Raw genomic sequence first — 21119 nt, forward strand, 5'->3', positions numbered from 1 at the left:
GACCAACACTGCTTGTGTCCTCTACTGATTCACAAACTAAGCTCCCTGCCTGACATACTATGGTCACTAGTGGACAGCGTCAAGAAAACAACCGTTGCCCTAGGGAAACACATAGCCGCACTGCTGCTGATCAGAACCACATCAGCCAAGTCAATGGATTCAAATGATGCACCTTCCCTGGCTGTTCCAATGGCGGCTCCCTCAGGGACCGAGCAGGGGCAGCATGCTCTAACAAAACAGACCACTTGAAATACTAATGTCTCTGCTGTCTTACCCTTCTGTAATGAATGTGCTTTTTGCTAAAAGAACACACCCTAACCCAACAGCCCCAAAAGGCAAGGCAAAATCCAGCACTTCCTTAAGGCGGGGTTAGAAAAACACCCACATGTAGGTAAAATAACACATGCACATCTATTAATGCAATATTTTAGAAAGGCAGGCCGAATATATCAATCATTGCAGACTCTCACATATCAAGTAAGTAATTAAAATGAATGATTGAAATAGAATGCAATATGTACACAGGTAGCAAAGAATAGAACATATATACAAGAGAAAGAAAGAGTGTGGTTAGGAACACCTGACTCACTGATTCTGCAAAATCCTTGCCAACTCTAGCTGTGGGAAGTCCTTTCCAACAGCCATTAAGGAGTTCGGTCGGGACCCAAGTTCCAGCACCAATCCACAGCAATACGTGTATTCTGTGGTGAACTTCCACCTGGCCCATGAAAGCTCCCAGCTTTAATACCATTATTCAACGTGGGACAAAGCTTCTAGATAGCCCTGCCCCTTTCTCATTGGAAAAAACCGAGCTGGCTGGTATCAGTCTGCATCAAGGTCAAGACAGTGGTTGGCCAAGGCTCTGTATTTTGACTCCAAGACAGAGAGTTGTACATTCCACAGATAATATCCAGTTCACTCTGGTCGGTGAAGAGCGAAAAACAAGTGAGGCGCAGAAAAACATGCCCTCCCCACTTTGCAGCTACGTGCGTGCACAGAACATGGAGTCAGTTATGAAAATGGAGTCAGTTATGCAAACGCTGCCATGCACACAGAGAAGCTTAACGCAAGGTAGAGTTAGGAAGCAAGATGACATGAAGTCATGTCAAACCCAATAGTAAGAACTCATAATATAATGTACTGTTCTACTCTGTGATGCCTCCCACTGATACAGGGCCGTCCTACATTAAGGCTAGGATAAAAGAATACACTAAAGTCAGTTTAAGATGGTGGTAGTCGACGGTCATCAAGGTGTGCTCAACCACAAAAGTGGCTCTTTTACTTCATTCCATCCCAGGACCAACGACTATTACCATCAACATATATCAAGAAATTGAACCTCTAACTAAAGAAATAACTAGGAACAGAAAAAAGCATTTAAGCAATAACTCATATGAAAGCACAAGTATAATACGGTGGAAACATTAAAGCACGTAACATGAAATGGACTTATAATGGTCCATCCCTTGACCAATGACTACAATAACATATTGGCCTGAAATCAGCTACCTGGGGATGAAGCATAGATAAGAGATTAGGCACACACTGAATACAGCAACATAAAGATATTAGAATACATATTGCTAATGCTATACCACCCAGAACGGAGCAAAGTTTACCAAAATCTGGCAACCACCCAAACAACCAATCCCACCACCCCTTTTCTACATCCTGCTTGACACCTTTAGCTAACTTGTGGAAAGCATCAATGTGGGATTGAATTGACTTAGTATGATCTGAAAGATTGAAGCAACACATTCCCTCAAAGTCTGAACATCCATGATCATGTTTCAGGAGTAAATAATCAATAGCAGCTCTGTTCTGCAATATTGCCCCCGCATGTCTAATACAAATTCTGAGAAGGAAATCGATGTATGATTAATATTTTTCACCATAAGACACGCTAATTCACTAACAGCTCTAGAATTATAAATTGCTAGGTCTGGAATACCTACTAATTAAGCAGCCAAACTAATATATTCAGACTTGGATAATAAATGCACTTCAGAATTACACATTCACCAAGCTGAACGGCTTCTCTCGTATTTCGAGCATGAGATGATGGATCTAACAGAAGATCATGAGACTTAACCTAGTAAAGGCACACAATCCACCTCTGATATTCACTGGAATATATGTATAAGACACATTCCCACATGGGAATAGCCACCCTACAGGCAACTTGACTTGCCTGAAATGACTGGCAGCAGATACCACATTTTTGCACACCATGTTGTTTTGCACATTTGCACAAATATTGTCATGTCTATGTTGACATAAAACTTTTTCCTGCCAAGACATAGTGGATGTATTTCTGTCAAGACAAATCTGAACACATTTACCGATGATAGTTGGGTCACAAGTTAAATTGTAACAAAGGTCGCCTTCAGTGATGTTAAATGTTATCACTTGTGTCATGTTTTTCCTATCATTATCAGTAATTTCCGGACAAAATTGGCAAAATTCGTAAAGTGATAGATGAAACCTCACATCATGTTCCTCTACTGCCCCGTCTGCATTTGTGACATTAAAAGTCTGCAGAAGCACATTAACAGGGGTAGGCACAGTTATGAGGCATGTGGAAACAATGTCCAAAGTACTCTTCATATTTGATATGCAGAAATATGATCTGTTGAGATCAGCATGTGCTAGGTACGGGCAGACATTATCACGTTGAGTCAGCAGCGCTGTCGGCTGGCCACTTCGGGGTAAGGGGCTCCTTGTCCCCCCCGGCCCCACCCGCATGCAACCAAAAGAAGTCCAGCGAGAGCAAGCAGAGCACAGACACGTCATACTGTGATCTAAAAGAACAGAAACAAAACAGGTATTATTCTTTCTCGCAAATAACATTTGACAGCAGGCACATGCTCCCATTTTACCATCCCTGGCTTCATGAATAACAGGCCATTGTCCTTTCCTATAGCAATGATTTCTACCGGTTCGGGGGGTCTGTTTGGAGACTCTACCCACACTTTGGCTCCTGGGTTTTTATCAGTTGAGCCAAACCCTCCTTCCTCGCATACAGTGAGGAGGGCTGGGGCAGTCCCCTTCTTACCTACCCCTCAATACACTGGCATGATCACCATTTGAGCAACTCTGTCTCCAGATTGTATCATCAAATCGGCATCTCCACTATTAAGTAGGATGATTTTAATTTCACCTTGGTAATCTGCATCAATGACTCCTCCCAGCACTTGGATGCCCTTTAGAGCCAATCCAGATCGAGGGGCAATTAAACCAAAGTGCTCTGGGGGAATCTGAATTCCCACTCCTGTCTCAATGAATGTAGTGCCTCTTGGCTTCAATCGGAACAGTTTCAAAGCATGCAGGTCAAGACCTGCAGCCTCCGTTGTCGCTCTGTATGGAGCCAAAGCTCCAGGAACTGTCTCCCAATAAAGAGTGGTATTAGTGGCCACATGAGGCTGAATCTGCAAAGCTGGAGTTAACATTCGAATTAAAGGTGTTTCGGCATTTGCTAAAGGCCTATTCAAAATTTGCAGGGCTTCACTCAAACAATCTCTTCAGTTTTTCAAAGAGCCATCAGACAACTTTCTCAATTGATCCTGTAACAATCAATTCATGTGTTCAATCAAACCTGCAGCTTGTGGGTAATATGGGATGTGAAAAATCCACTCGATATTGGGTTGTACACAATATTCCTGCACCAATCTGCCTTTGAAATGAGACACATTGTCACTTTGAATCTGTAATGGAATTCCATAATACAAAATCAGCAAGTCTAATGTTTTCAATGTATTCACCTGGGTAGCACGTTTACATGGAAATGCAATCAGCTATCCAATGTATGTGTCCACAGCCGTGCACACATATTGACATCCTCGACTAGGTGGCAGGGGCCCAATGTAATCAATCTGCCAAATCTGTGCTGGTAATTTTCCTCTTCCTAGCTGACCTCTCACTATCTGTGGGACTGATCTGTGTCAGGCATGCTGACAAACAGGACACTGCAAAATCACAGTTTTAATCAAATCTAGGGCAATGTGTATCCCTCTATTCTCTGCCAACCTGCTAGTAATCTGTTCTCCAAAGTGTCCGTACTTCTGATGTGCCCACTTCACAATCCCATCCAGGTCAGAATCCTGCGTTGCTACTTCGGCCTCTGAAATCTTAGCTTTTTCATCTGTGAGGGAATTAAACCAGCGGTCAAGTGAGTCGGTGGAACAATGAGCATCATTCTACATGATATACGGTAACTGTACTTTGTGCCAACATGGTCCAAATCTCTGTCCACAATTCCTTGCCCCACACCTCCTTTGCATTTGTAATCCAGTTATGAGCATGCCACGTGGGAAGCCAAGTTGCTAACCCATTAGCAGTGGACCATGAATCAGTGTAAATATGACATATTCCTGGCAATTCCGGTTTCAAAGCTTGAAACACAGCATATAGTTCAGCGAACTGACTACTCTTTCCTTCTCCAGTAGTGGTCAACAATTTCTGGGTCACAGGATTGTATGACACAGTTTAAAGGGACAGACCTCGTCCGTCTTCCAGTGCCTCTTAGCTCCTACATACCTGGCTGAATCATTAGTAAACCACACATGCTTCTTTTCCTCCATGGACAATTCGCCTAATGGCTTACCCCACTTTACAGGAGATTCCTGTATCTCAGGTACATTATACAACACCTCTGTCTCTTCCATTGGCGCCTGCGCCACCTGCTCATGCAACATTGCGATGCATTTGGGACCTTCTTGGGCCCTATCCTGTATGTACCTCTTCCATTTAATTATGCTGGCTTCCTGTTCATGTCCTATTCTATGAGTTTTGGGGGGACTCATTACCCACTGCATTATTGGAATTTCAGGTCTCAAAATCAAATCATGCCCTAGTGTCAATTGCTCAGTATCCACTAGAGACCAATAGCATGCAAGTAACTGTTTTTCAAAGGGAGTGTACCTCTCTCCAGCGTCTGGCAGTTTCTTTGTCCAGAACGCTAAAGGTACTTTCATTCTTCCCTGCTTCTGCCACAAACTCCAACTAGTGTACGGTCCTTGCGCTGTCACATTCAGTTCAACATCTCCCTCTCTTACTGGCCATAAATCCAAAGCATGCTGTATAGCCTTGTCGTGTGACAAAAGGTCTGACAGCAGTTCCACTGTACTATATTAATAAGCCACTGCCAGTCGAGATATTGGTTAAAGAAATAGAAAAGACATTTTATTGTTAAGGTTTTCCAATGCTTATAATAGTTCCAATTGTCCGGTTAAAGAGGGGTTCTCTTCTGGTCACCGGTGGTATTTTAGTTCCAGCGTCAGGCTCTTGTCTTTCAGATTTCCAAACGAAGGTTGCCGCTGGTGTGTTGTGGTTCGGGGGTGACGGGTGATGGCGCGGTGTCGGGCTTCGCCGACGCTCTCTCTCTTCGGTAGATCTTCCGCTCTACCTTCGGTTCCGACTCCTCCCTGGACTTCCCCGCTGTCTCTTGACTCGGCTGCTTCTCCGGTCTTTCTTTGCTTGACCGCCATTCCCGCGTCCTTGCGTACATGTATCTGCGCTCCTCCTCCTTCCTCTTCTCCCGATAGGTCCTGGCAGTGTGACATCAGGGTTTCTGGCTCTGCTTCCAGCTTGCTTTCGATCAGTTTAAAGGGACAGACCTCGTCCGTACTTGAATAAGTAGCATATGCGCATCAGAAGAGGTTTCTTGGTCTACATGCCCGGCTCCTCCCGACACACCCTTCCCCCAAAATGTCCCCGATTGGGGGAAATAGGGAATCGGGATAAGAAGTCTGCATTACTCTTTTCGGACACCTTGCGATGACGGACTTCAAATTGGAAGGGCTGCAGTGACAAAAACCACCTGAGTACCCGGTCGTTGCAACCTTTGTTTCTTTGTAACCAGGTTAGAGGGGCATGGTCCGTATATAGGACAAAGGGCCTACCCTCAAGGTAATATCTTAGTTTCTCTATCCCCCACTTTACTGCCAGTCACTCCTTTTCAATTGTGGGATAGGCTTTCTCACGGGGAAATAGTTTGTGGTTTATATAGAAGACTGGTCTTTCTAGCCCCTCGTTGTCATGTTGGGAGAGGACCGTACCAATCCCCACCCCGGAGGCGTCAGTCTGAAGGATGAAATGTTTTTGAAAATCTGGGGTCTGCAACACGGGAGAGGAGGTCAAGGCTGCTTTCAGGAAGTTAAATGCTTCCCATTCCTGAGGGGTAGGGGAGAGCAAGCGTGAACAGCTGACGGGCTTCTGTAAGAGGTCAGTGATGGGGCCGCCTTTTCTGCAAACCGGGAAATAGCAGAGAAGTTCCCCCAATACTATGAGGAAATTTACACCTCTTTGTCAACATACATGGGGGCAGAATGCAGGGATTTCCTCCGAGACATTACTTTACCACAGCTGACAGTGGAAGAGAGAGAGATATGCTAGAGGGTGAGATAACAACTGAAGAGTTAAAGGTGGCATAATGGGCCCTGCAATCGGGCAAGGCAGCAGGACCGAACGGTCTCCCAGTGGAAATGTACAAATCCATGCTCAACCGAAACCCATAACACCTACTGGGCATCCTAGAACAAGCAAAACAACAGGGCATACTACCCCCAGATCAGCGGACCATGATGATAGTGGTAATGCCCAAAGGGGATAAGCAGTCTACCCAGTGTGGTTCACATAGTCCAAATCTCCCTGCTTAACCACAAGGTGAAGGTCCTGGCCAAGCTCCTGTCCATGCATTTGTCCGGAGTGATCGCCTCCCTAATACACCTGGACCAGTCCATATTCATACTCCATAGAGGCTCTAGACTGAACCTCCGGAGGCTGTTCAGAGTCCTCCATTTAACCGAAGTGGGCCCTGAAGACCAGACGGCCCTTTTATCCCTAGGTGCCAGAATGGTCTTCTTTAGTATGCAATGGGACCATCTTTTTCATGGTTTTGGAATGGTTTGGCATGGGACACAACTTTGTGGGATGGGTTAAGCTTCTCTACCAACAACCTCTAGCCAGAGTAAAAGTAAACGCCACGGTTTCCTGAATATTTGCATTAGAGAGGGGGACAAGACAAGGGAGCCCGCTGTCCCCATTCGTATTCGCCTTGGCCCTGGTGCCACTAGCTGCATGGATACGGCAGGACCCATTGATTTAGGGGATACCAGTGGGGGAGGAGTGGGAAGAGGGGATTTCCCTATATGCGGATGACATTCTCCTGTATGTTAGGAAACAGAGACAATAGGTTGACAGAATATTACAAATATTCCGTATATACGGAGAATATTCAGGGTACCGTATCAACTGGGACAAATCACTGGTCTTCCACTTGGCAGGGGGAGCGCCTGAATTAACATCTAGATGCATAGTCCCAATTGTTGACCAACAATTTAAATAGCCGGGGATCTATATAACCAGGGATACTCAGGAGTTCTATCACATGAACCTGGGCCGGCAGTTAGACAGACTGATTGTGGATGCCAAACACTGGCGAAACCTACCCCATATCAAATGGGCCAGGCCGCGCTGTTCAAGATGATGGTGCTTCCCCAACTGTTGTATACAATGCAAAACACACCTCATGAGGCTCCGCCCTCCTTCTTTAAAAGAGTAGAATCAGAACTGAGAGCGCTTTTATGGTGCGTGTCTGCACCGCGGATAGCATTGTCTATACTCCAGAGAGGGATATATGATGGAAGATTAACAGTCCCCAACATCCTTGGCTACTACTTGGCAGCGCAATTGGTGGCAGTAAATGGATGGATGTTTGGGAGAGGGCGGAACCTGAATATAGGGTTGATGGATTGGCCATGGGTACAAAAGGACCATGGCCACTGCTATATACCAAACTGACAAGAAAGAGCCTGCCAGTACATGCATATACAGTGATTAAAGCATGGCATGCTGCAACGAAATATCTAGGCTTTGAGGGTAGGCTTACAGGGATGACAACACTTTGGGAAGTGGACCGCCGGAAGGGAGTAGGCGACCTGGGGGGCTTCACCAAATGGGAATTGCTGGGTCTGAAAATCCTGGGAGACCTATGGAGAGGACAGGCATACATTACATTTGCGACCCTACAAACAGAATATGACATGAATAAAGGAGAATGACTAAGATACCTCCAGTTGGGACGCACACTCCGAAAATACATCAGAGAAGAAGAGACTTTGGTAGAGGCCTCTCCACTGGAAGACAGAATACCGACTGAACAGCTGCAGGAGAAGACCATCTCCTTGTTGTACAGGAAAATAATTAATAACACCCCCAACTCACTGGACACACTGAAAAGCAAATGGGAAAGGGATGTAGGCCCTATTGAAGAAGAAGAGTGGACACTCCAGGGCCCGAGGGAGGTGGCAATACGAGCAAGGTTTCGACTAATACAACTAAAACTTCTACATAGAGTGTACTACCCCAGATCAGTGTTGCACCGAATGGGAAGTAGTAACAACACGTACTGCCACAGAGGGTGCGGGTTAGAAGGGACCTTTTATCACTTATTGTGGGAATGCCCCATGCTGCAGGCATATTTGTATTCAGTGGGTAAGGCAATGGCAAAAGTAGCGGGCATGGGGTAGTGCTAGAAGCAAATGGTTTCGCGTACTGATCCTGGGAGAAGAGGACTGGCCACGACCCATAAGAACATGGCTAGCATTAGCAACCGTGGTTGCGAAACGGAATATTGCGAGGAAGTGGGGGGCAATTGCCATTCCGACTGTGGCAGAATGGGTAAATGACCTGGATAGGTGCTGGCAGACAGAATGCACAGTTTACATGAGCAGTTGATGCCCCAAGAAATGGGAAAAGGTTTGGGGGGGATTGGCAGACCTACAGAGGGTTTTAGTGAGATTATAGTAAATGTAGTAGCAAATCCCAGGGTGTTGTAGGAAGGAATAACAATGTATAACTGAATTCTAATGTGGGAGGGCGGGTCGGATATACAGACGCGGAGGCTGAATATATTTTCCAAGTGTGATAGTTTTATTGTCAGGAAGGGCGCTCTTAGGTTTCACTACTGGGATAGTCTCTTTTCCTTTTGGTGTGGAATCTTCCGCCTTGGGTAGGATGCTTGGATGTGATGGCTCTTCTTCGTTCTCCTCTGAGCTGGTGCTCAATGGGGTCTGCCTGGATTCTTCGGCCGTGGTTGACTCCTCCAGAAGGCTCACAAAGAGGGAGAAAAAAGGTGAGCCGTCTGTGATAGGTTCACCTGAAATATGTAGGCGTTATTCTACCCGTCACCTCACCGGTGCGTTACTAGGGCAGACTAACTTACTCGCAGCAAACAAAGGTTGGGGCCAGAATGGTTTTGCGAGTATTTTGGGTGTTAGGAGGCTCGCAGGAGACCACTGCACCCCACTTCTTAAAGGGGGAGTGGGAAATCCGGTAGTCAAGACTGTATGAAGGGAAGGGATTCCTAGTGCGAACACAGGCTGAGCAAAAAGACGTGCAAGGTTATGAGACCGAACGTGCAAGGAAGATGGTGTTGTGAATTACTATTTTCCGTGCCCGTGAATACAGCCTGTAACCTTCTTCCCTCCCATCTCCCTCTAATCACCTCCATCCTCCCACATTCCTGCCCGCGATTCCCCCTGAACCCCGACACTCACCAGCCTCGCCGCAACTCTCCTGAGCCTCCTCCGGGGGACACCACCACCCCTCACTCCAGCAGTCTTCTGAGTCCTCCGATTCGGGTCCGTCTCCATTTTCGGCTGAGTTCTATTTTAAATGAATCTACTAACAATTTAGCATCCTCCGATGAGGATATTGCTACTGCATTTCATGATTATTACCAATCATTATATTCTGATGACACAAATCCCTCTTGTCAAAATGTACACACCTTTTATTCAGGTCTCCCTAAACCCCCTTCACTACCTGATGAATTTAAATTACTAGAAAAAGAGGTTACTCCTTAAGAGATAACGGATGCCATTAAATCCTTAACCTTTTCCATGCTGATGACGAGCTCAGCTCGTCATGCAACATGGTAGCGCTGTGCTGATGACGAGCTGAGCTCGTCACGGCCTCCGCGGAGCGGATAATTACCCCGCTGTGCTGGGCGTTCCATTGAGCGGGCATGGCCATGACAAGCTCAGCTCGTCATCAGCACAGCGCCACCATGCTGCATGACGAGCCGAGCTCGTCATCAGCACCGCGGCGCCGCACGTGGCCCCCCTGCGCCGCGGGGGAATTAGCCCTACGGCAATGGGGTTAAAAAAAATTGAAAGCACCGAGCCCTGATGGTCTTTCTGGCCCTCTAATTCATTTCTTGTTGAATCTAAACCTTCTGGTGTCTGTATGGAAGCCTTGATTGTTCTTATTCCCGAACCTGATAAAGATCATTCCCTCTGTAAAACTATCGTCCCATTTCATGAATTAATTATGAGTATAAGATATTTGCTAAAATCCTTGCCTCTCGACTCGAGAATATTATTCCACTATTGGTCAAAACTGATCAAGCTGGTTTTGTTAAGGGCAGATTGGCTGCGGACAATGCTCGTATGTTTGCTAATGATATCTTCTTTGAGAGGAAATACAAGTCTCCACTTGCAGCATTGCTCTTAGATGCCGAAAAGACTTTTGAACGTATAAACTGGCAATTTATGTTTAATGCACTTCAATGGTTTGGTTTTAGTCCAACTTTTATTTCTTATTTTAAATTGTTATACTCTTTCCCCCGTGCTAGTATTTTTGTGAAGAACCGTTTTTCGAAATTCTTTCCTTTATATAGGGGTACATGCCAGGGTTGCGCCCTTTCACCCTTGTTATTTGTTTTATGTCTTGAACCCTTCCTTGAACGTATTCGTGTTAATACACTTATTTCTGGCTTTATACATAATTCTATAGAAATTAAATTGTCAGCATACGCTGATGATATTTTTGTAAATATATATATATATCTAGTCCCAATACCTCCCTCACTCCTTTTTTGGATGAGGTTCAGTTGTATTCCAGTATTTCTGGATATAAGTTGAACTTTTCGAAAACAAAAGTCTTATCCTTGAATTCTCTTTGCTATCAATATATGTTTATTAATACTAATTTTACTTGGTGTCTCACAAAAATGTAATACCTTGGTATTTGGTTCTCCTCTACTTTATCTACCACAATTAGTTTTACGTTCATTGCACTAATTACCAAAATACAATCACTCCTCCTTTCTTGGTCCCCCCCTTCATTTATCATGTTGGGGTAGATTGGCTACTATTAAAATGATGATTGTACCACATGTCCTTTATACACTATCCATGGTGTCACCTTAGTACATCAGATTATCAGTTTTTTTTAAGTGATAATTTTCATACATGCATTGAGAAACATTCATTGTTCCTTATGCCCTAATAATAATGCCAATAGTGTATGAAGAGGCAAGTGAGTTGTCATGTATATTTTTTGGGCACCGGAGTTTCTATTATACATGAACAACATATAGTTTATTAAATCAAACACTAGGGAAGGCTCTGTACAGCCCACATTCTGAAGTCATGTATTTTGAGATCCTCATATGTGATAATGAAGAAAAAGGAGGGGAAGTGAAATAAAATAATGGTCTAGGATCACACGATTTGGTTAAGTGGAGAAGCCGGGAATAATCCAAAGTTTTTCGTTTCACATTGTGCAATTCAGACACTTGAGGTATATGCCTAGCTTCCCTCACACCCACCTTACCACATACCACTCCCCAGACCCCAACCACCACCTTGCTAGTATCAGTGCAGTCCTCGGTCACATCACAGACCAAATTTGTGGCCCCTGGGATAAAGTTTGTCAATACCCATGCTCTAGATGCTTGGCGGTTTGGAGGAATATACATACACTTTGTTGCCAGTCACTTTCTGCCTCCCACAGTCCATGACTTACCCTTCTCCCTTTATATTAGGGTAGGTGTTGCCTAGCAGTGAGGAGATGTTGAGTGAGAAAGTCTGGTATGGTTACAAGGTAATATGTTTTTCTTGACCACTAGTGACTTTACGGACAGCTCTGTTGACGCTATCCTGCCAGATAAAGCTCCTACCAAGGATCTCAAGCATATATGAGGCAATGTGTACCTAAACAGCACCCAAGACAAATTCAATCAATAGCATTTTAGGGAAATAAATCCTAAAGACTCAGAAGTAAAATATAAACCTTGAAGGTTCATTGAAATAATTCTGGATGCAGTACAGAAAAAGTAGAAATGGATCAAAATGCATGGTAACTCAGTATAGGTAAATATACAAGAATACAAGTCTTACTTCAAGAGGCAGTAGAGAGGTTAAAACTTAGATCCTACACAACAGGACAGTGATGTACGCTGATGACACCCAGCTGGTGGTGTCCATCAACCACTCAAACAGTAGCCTAATAAACTTGGCCAGTTGCCTCAAAGGGATTTCAAAATGGATGTCGGACTCTAGACTTAAGCTCAACGGCGATAAATCCGAGATCCTCTTTCTGGGCAACCAAAACAAATTACCTGCAAACCTTTCCTGGCCTCCGTGTATGGGTATCTACCCCACTCCTAAAACCGAGGTTAAAAGTCTAGGTATCTGGCTCGACCAGGACCTTAACTTCAAAACCCAAGCAAGGAAAACATCAGGGACCTGCTTCGGCCTAATCCGGACGGCCCGTAAGATCCTCCACCTGATCCCTTTCCATTCCAGAAAGCTACTGATGCAGGGACTGGTCAACTCAAGACTAGATTATGGTAACATCTTGTACCTGGGAGCCCCTGCATCAGTCATTCAAAAACTTCAGGTGGCCCAAAATGCCGCAGCTAGAGTCCTCATGGGAACCAAAGCACGGTGCTCGGCTAAACCTGCCCTCAAAAGCCTACACTGGCTCCCAGTGAAGGAGCGCATCACTTTCAAGACGCTCTGCACAGCGCACAAAATCCTGCATGACAAAGGCCCCCCTATACTCAGATCCCTGATGAAACCACACCAATCTAACAAACACCTTAGATCGGATTCACTTGCCCTGGCCTCCGTCCCTAGAATAAAAAAGGCTAGATCTGGCGGCCGCAGGTTCGCCTACAACGCCCCAAAGCTTTGGAACTCCCTCCCACTAGTCATGAGGAATGATCATAATCTACTATCCTTCCGTAAAAAATTAAAAACTTGGCTCTTTCCTTAAAAACTACCCTCCTGTACTGCCCCCTTTTGGAATAAACTAGGTCCTCTTAGCGCTGGGATGCCCAAGGGTAGCTATGCGCTCTATAAATCTAATTCCAATTCCAATTCCAATTCCAGGACTAGCTAAATTCAAGAAACTCATGGTCCCGCCGCAGCTATATCTTTCAAACTCTACCATAACCATGATAGGGTGCTTTTCCTTAAGGGTACAAAGATGCACCCTACCTTGGTTGCAGCAGTGTTTGAAAGGTATAGCTGTGGCTGGACCATGCGTCTTCCGCCTCTTGATTTAAGCCTCGTCTGTTCGTACTCACTTCATCTGGAAAGTGTAGCATACAAGAGGGGTAACTTGGTCATCCAGTGTAAGTACAGTAGTATTCGAGGTCCTGAGAAACAAATGCCACACCACCAATCACAGATGATGTACATCGCCAATGGCTGCCCCAGGACATAGAGAAAAGGGCAAACACAGAGCTTAGTTTGTAATATAATAAGTGCAGGTAGCCAATGTTTTTTTTTTTTTTTTTAAGGATCCCTCGGCCAGCGCTATCGATGGTTGGGGTGCCAAATACCAAGGCTACATAGTCTTGTTTCCACCTCATGTCATTTTAATCCATCACCAGTCACTTGCTCTCTCTTTATCTCACTCTTGCAAGTTTCTTTTCATCTCTACATTTTCCCTTTAGCACTGTTTTTCCAGTTTGTCTTCCTCCTTCTTTCCCTCTTATTTATTTTTTGTCTCTCTTGCCCTAGGTGAAAGTCTGATGTGGAAAAATAAGCACTGGTCCCTAAAATTAAGTGCAAGTGCTCCCTTCCTGCAACCACCGGCTCAAATTAAGCATTGCACACAGAACACATAGTTCAAGCTTTGTTGATTGGCCACATTGTGCCCATTGCCTCACACAGCCCGCCCAAAACATGGATGTTTATTTTGACCATTCCATCGCAGAACCCACCAGCAGGTGATCATTCCTGCAGGGAGTGATGATGACGTAACTACTAGTCTATTGATCTGGTTATGTGTGCTGCACTGATGAAACCCTGCGACTCCACTTCCAGGAGTGGGCTCAATCACTATTGCCTGGGTCATGGAATTGGAATTCCATAACAATTGGATACATCAACTTGGAATTCGTGTCATATATCAAGTTTTTCCTGTTATTAAAAATGATGCATAAATGCTCTCAAGTTACGGTTACTGAATACTAAAGGATAATTTTTCCAACCATACGTTTGTCATGCCTCACCTAGCAATGTTCGTGAATATGTATTGTATTATTGTACGATTCTTATCAGATGTGCACAATTTGCATTGGTTTAGTCTATGTAATGGACATTTCAAGGTTTTAGTACAAATATTGCAATGGGTTTTCATATTAAATTATTTCAACATTAATTTATGTGTAGCAGAAAACTTTACATTTATCATTCATGATGTTATTCTGCCATCTTAAACTGTATATCCCAGTCAATGAGCTTTCAGCAGTGCATCCTGGGTGTCATGGAAACAAACAGTTATACAAACGCACGGTATTAGGTAATTTGATCAAAAATTCCTCTGACACACACATTTCTAAATGCAACGCAGAAAAACATTTTTCAAAGTGGAAAAGCTAAAAACCTTCTTTAAATTTTAATTTAAAAAAATGAAGGTATTTAAAGCAATAATATTTTTAAAGTAAACATTCCACATGCAGTATAGTGCCTCGGCCCTGAAGTGAAGCAGTACGGTTCCACGCATGCAGTACTGCCATTTTCTATCGACACTGCTAAAATTGTACGTGTACTGTAAGCAAAACGTCTCCTTGTGTATTTTGTTTTTAAGCCCATTTTATGTAAATTGAGCCGTTTGTAGTGGCAATAGTAACCCTAAATGTTAATTTTGCTAAATGCAGATTACAAGGATTGTGTTTCAGACACATATGGCTGATCTATGATTCCACTGAACTTCTTCCCAAAACTTCTTCCCAAAATGTCATGGTTTGTTTCAAATTTTTGCGATGAGACTTACATACATCAGCAGGGCTTTTACAATCTTTATTTCTACTTCTATGATTCATATATAGCCGAAGGGTGGTAATAGCTTTGACCGTGCTATTAGTTTGCCACATTTCAGTGTATTTCAGGCATCTTTCCGTTCCCCTTTTTAGCAAGTATTTTTCCGGGTTTTCCCTACATGTTCTAGTCGCATAGTTCTACTGAATTTGCACTCAGGTGGGTAAGTAATTTTTCAGTATGTTTGTGGTCTCATATGCATTAAGCTGAAACTTGCAGTACTGCAGCTTAACTCTTTATGACTTTCTCTTCAGTATTGCTGGAGGAACTCTTAATTTCATTAGGTTTGTTTTTGCTTAATTATATCATTTGTAGTACTTACCATATGGCTCTAATCAGAAGGCCTAACTATTGAATCTCTGCCCCTAAATACCGTACTAATACTCTTGATTTTTTATTCTTCCACAAAAAGTTGGAGACAGTCAACATTTAAAAAACAACAAAGGCCTCGATTATGAGTCTGGTTCTCCACGGACAGCCAGACTCGAGGGGGCGGCAGTGGGAGGTCTCCTGACCGCCCTATTACGATTTGGGGGGTTGGACTGTCACAGCTCCGCCGCAGCCACCAGGGAACCGCCGCTCCTAGGCGGTGTTGCTGTGGGTCAGGAGGCCGCAACATGCTTGGCGGGACTGCGGTGGTCCCGCTTAAGCATATTAAAAGTTTTCTCTCCGCCTGCTGTGTCATGGAGGTTCCTCCTGCATAAACACAGTTGTAGAGAGGAAACGAAAGAGGGCCCCCTGTGCCTCCTCTTCATGGGGATGCACACGGGGGGCACAACATGTGCCCTGTTGTCTGCATGCGCCCCAGTTCCTGCAGGAACTGTTTAAGCGTTCCCATTGTGATGCCCATTTTTAGAGGCACCGCTGTGGGAACGTCAAAAAGCATCCCACTAGACAGGAGGAAACTCCTAATCTGGCGAGCAATATAACCACAGCTTTGGCAGTGCAGAGGCAGGGCGGACCCGGCAACGCACCGCCAAAGTCGTAATCAGGCCAAAAGCGGGTACTCGCACTGGTATCATGGACAGTATGTATAATAACTTAGGGAAAATTATATAATTTTAATCGAATCCGTAAGTAAGTCAAGGAAATAAGCAACATTTTTACTTTCTTTGAAATTAATACTCAGTTTCAGAAATAACATTAGTGGACCAGATACCAAGGTATTTCATCCTAGAAGAATTCCATAGAAACTTGGAGAAAGTAAAAGAGGGTTTAAGTTAGTATTTATTAAGTGGAATAATCTCAGACTTATCTAGATTAATTTTATAACTGGAAAGTGACGAAAAAGATGAGATTTTAGTAAGAAAAGCAGGCATAGGACTATCTGGGATGGAGATGAAAAGAATAATATCAGCATATGCTTCAAATGTCAATTGTTTGTCCCCATAAGGAAAACCTGAAATCAAGGAGTTATAGCGAATGCAAGAAAGATAAGGCTCCAATGCAAAAATAAATAATACTGGTGATAATGGACATTTTTGACGCACTCTCTGGTGCCAATTAAAACAAAGGGGCATTTCTCCATTAATCAGCACAAAAGCTCTAGGAGAGTAATATAGCATAGAAATGAAATTAACAAAATCAAATTAAGGACAAAACCATGTCACCTTAGAGAATAGGGCAAGGAATCCCAATTAATTATATCGAAAGCTTTACATTTACAGAGTATTCACAAGAACAACAGAATGTGAGCGTCGGATGTTCGCAGTGATTTTGTTTTTTGGTGCTTTTTTTAACATAAAATGTGTTTTCATGTCAAAAATTCATGTGACAACCCATTTCACTGAAAAATGTGGTGATACATCATGAGTTTGCATTTTGCATAGTTACAGCAATTTCGCCAAAATTCCATGTAATTACACCAAAGCAAATTACACAAATTTCACACATCCCTACTGCAGATTAGGGGCTGTGTCACGAAGAGCTGCACTGGCTGAGCACAGGTTGCCAGTTGTATGTGCCTGTAGTGTGTAAAGTAAATTCTATCAACTTGATGTTTCATCAATTTATTGTATGAATTTCAGGCAGCACAGTTCAGAAATCGCCAACAAAGTTTGCCCCTTTCTGTTTCAGAGCTGCACTATCTGAAATAATGCACTCATTAGAAGAAAAATATGGCTAAGTAAATTCACTTTGCACATAGCAGGTGCATAAATACAAGTACTTAGCTACTGCTTGAACTAGTGGAGCAATGGCTCCAAAAGATAAATATAGCGAAGATAAAGTTTCATAACAGTTTAATAAGGGAAGCCCAATCACAAGTTTTTCAGATTATGAACATAACACTGAACGATACCGCCATAATCTTTTCTTTGACTTGGGTTTTTGGATGACCTTGAGGCTTATCTAAATTCTGCTAAGGAGGGTCTAGGTCATATTTTTTTGGATAAATCTTTAGGGTGAGTTTCGCCAAACAGAAGTTCTTTCAAGAGTGATGCTTCCAGGGAGTTCCCAGCATTACTACGAATACAATTAAAATGTATTGAAAATCTCTTTTTTTTCTCATTTGAGAAAGCCAGAAATACAGTTGAAGTCTTGGAAGACATTGTGGAGCCGATTCGATGACATTAAATAGATTGCAAAGTCTCTTACATTCTATCCGGTCTAATGTTACATTGCTTTTATAACAAAATATCAGACAACTGCACAGCAACATTGAAATAACCCTAGCTATCAACACTTAATAGTGACAGGCATGTTTGGAAGGCATACTGATTATTAAAATCATATTTACATTGGGCGTTTTGTTTATCTGATGCTGTTGAAATCTGACAGATACTCAAAAGCCTGAGCTTCTGTTAAGCCAAAAACTAGTTGTCCTTTTTACATTTCACCACAAAGTTGAATTTCGTTTTCTAACCAACCCTATCCCCAGCCCCCAGAAAAAAATATATTGAGGGGAAGTCTAAGTGCACAGTGAGCACAAAAGTATGTGAAAAAAAAGTTTCACATTCACTTTGTACACCAAAATCCACCTTTTCCAATTTGTTCAGGAAAAAAATGCAAAAAATTTAAAGTTCAATAGATTTTTTTTAAAATGGTCATGTTGGAAGCCTTTGGACATTTGGCGACACAAGAAAAATTTATTTTTCAAAAACCAATTTCCCTCACTTTATGTTTGATTGAATTTGAAGATGCAATCTTTTGCAGCAGGTATGAAGCAGTCTCTTATAACTGGGCTTCAGAAAAATGCAAAAATATACATTTTGTGGATTGTTTATTAGGGCAAATAATGCATCAGTTTAAGACATTCATGAAACTGACTCTCAAGCTGCAAAATCACAAAATACTATTCAAACTCACTCATTGATATGTAATTTTCTCAAATGTGATTTTGTTTTATTTATAAACCATGAAAAAACAGCAAAGTAAAAAGAATATCAAGTAAAACATTGGTTTTACTTGTATTCACATAATGCTTCATAATCTAAAGAGAAAACATCTCGTTGTCATTTTCACTTTTTTTAACACTTTTTTTATCTTTTAGGCTTAAGCTAAAAGCTGCGTATGTAATGCACATTCTATGGCAAAGTCTAACAAAACATGATTTTACTAATGCATTTTCATTCTTTTTTAGGTCTCGCCCTGCGATTGCAGGCCAAAGGCCTGCTATCGCAGAGCGAGACTATTGTTATCATTCCGGCTTTCAAGGACTCAAAGGGAGCCGGAGAGGACAACAGACTGTCACGCGCACGCACGCAGCAGCAGCAGCAGCAGCCTGCCGGGATCAGGTCGCGCGCATCAACAGGCTCTTCACAACACATGCACAACACACATACAGCCCCCCCACGCATACACACACACACATACATACATACATACAGAACCCCCCCGCATACACACACGCACGCACACACATACACAGAGAACCCCCGGCGCTTACACACACATCCCTTACCTCGTCTCGGCGTCTTCGCGCTCCCTTGCCCCCGCTCCTCTGGTGCGCGCGCACCACTAGTTTCGATTCCCGCGTCGGCTCCTCAGCCAATCAGGATGCAGTACTCCTTTTAGACATGCTCCCTCTCTGGTCCGCTATCATTTCTAACTGCAGGGTGCGTCGTGGCCCCAGCAAAAACGGCAGCATGGGCCAATCACCTTTGTTTTTGTAGTAGTAGCAGTTTAAAGAATCATCGATGTCTGTAGGTGTGTGGCTCTGTGTGCCTCTTGTATGTGTGGCTTCGTACTTGTATGTTCTGAATGCAATATACAAAAGGCAAACATTACAGGTGCCCGTTTCTACGACGCTTTGTACTATTCCTGTTTCTATTGTGCGCACACTGATCACACCGAGAAGAAACACGACGCTCAGTAGAATAAAGCGTGGTCAAACTGGAGTGCCAGGTTTAGAACGTTAGCAATTTAGACACATCCTCTCCCTTCTGCCCCAATAGTAAGGACTGTCCCTATAAAAACATCACATGGGACAACCAGTGCTGGGACAGACTGTGAACCAGCACGATTCTAGTTCAGGAACAGCGATGGACCAGAATTCAGGTTGGTTGCACTAGATCTTTCCCGAATATGCCCCAGCGCCTGACACCACCACACATTCGAGGGTTCATGCACATTCAGTTCACTTTGATGTTCAATAGTGCATCCTGAAGGCAGGCACTGTCCATCGCCCGACAATAATTAACTTTTTCTGTTCGAGTTGTCTGCCCGCTGGGAGCAGCTGGGTGTCAAACAGAGCAGCGGAGGTGGAACCTTCCTCTCAGATTCAGCAACAGACAAAGGTACACTTGAATGTCACTTCACAAGTTTCCAAGATATATACACACCATAATATGTACTACCATCATTAACATCCAAGCCCAGTTTAGCAATTCAAAAATCAAACTTGCATTACAAAAATTAAGTTAAAAATCCACAAGGTCATGTTGACTGGAAATTTTCACATTGTAAAAGATCAATAAAATATTTTACAAAAACCACAAGGATTAAAAATTATACCATACAGGATACATGCAGATTTTTGCAGTAGGCACATCAACCCTCTGAGCTATTTAATGATTCAAAGCTATAACCAAATATTGCATACAGATCTAAGCAGTTGTTCTAACCACAGAGTTACCAGTATCAAACGAGTAACCTCACCTCCCTAAACTATCTTAACATTAAGTTTGTTGCTAGAGTAAATTCTTCCACCATTGGTGAGTGACATCCCTACCAGGGCAGGTATTCAACAGCCCTGGTGGCAGACACACTGTCCATCTCGATTTGGTGTTTCCGCTGTGCTGCGTGAATGCCACACTCGCCGAGTATGCCTGTGTGTATGACCAGTGTCACAGACGCAGGTGCCAAGTGAGCAATCTGGAAAGTTTCCCTTTTTCTGGCCTTTGTACGTATACATTTATAGTGGGAAAGTACACACAGAAATACCACAATGCAAAGGGATGAACGTACGAACCGCACCAGGCACACAGCTACTCACTGAGATCTTTCATTTGCACTTATTTTCTGGCGCTTTTTTGCAGCGTGCCTTTCAAGATCATCCTGCACGTGTCGCTAAATCCGAAATAACTTAAACTATCCATACCAGATGCCTGCTGTTGCCAGCCCCAAACTGCTTCACGGGGTAAGAGCGGTCACTGCGAAATCCGCGCCGGTGTTGGTTCCCTGCAGCCAGTTAAAGAAACCATGCTCAGAGCCCTCTGCTGTTCCACTCAGTGTCAGACGCGTTCTTTCTACCGGCTTGTTTCCTGTTCTATGGGAAGACCCACAATGCCTTTCTCATCCATGTCACTTCCTGCTCTGGTTGGCAAATTTCAACCTTGACTTCACATTTGCCATCCCATTGTGTGGTTCTAGTGTCTCCCTCCGGCTCTTAATCTCAGAACGAAAAAGCTCGTTTAAATCAAAATCTAAATATCGAATTGTTTCACCTGTCGTTTTATCAATGGAGGAAATATTGTGTTCGTTACGAACACTGTATTTTTACGTGTTTCTTTGAATGTTAAAATCGAATAGGTTACATTTGGCATGAAATCTTGCGAGCAA

The sequence above is a fragment of the Lissotriton helveticus genome, chromosome 7 (assembly GCF_964261635.1).
Source record: "Lissotriton helveticus chromosome 7, aLisHel1.1, whole genome shotgun sequence".
Lineage (NCBI taxonomy): Eukaryota > Metazoa > Chordata > Amphibia > Caudata > Salamandridae > Lissotriton > Lissotriton helveticus.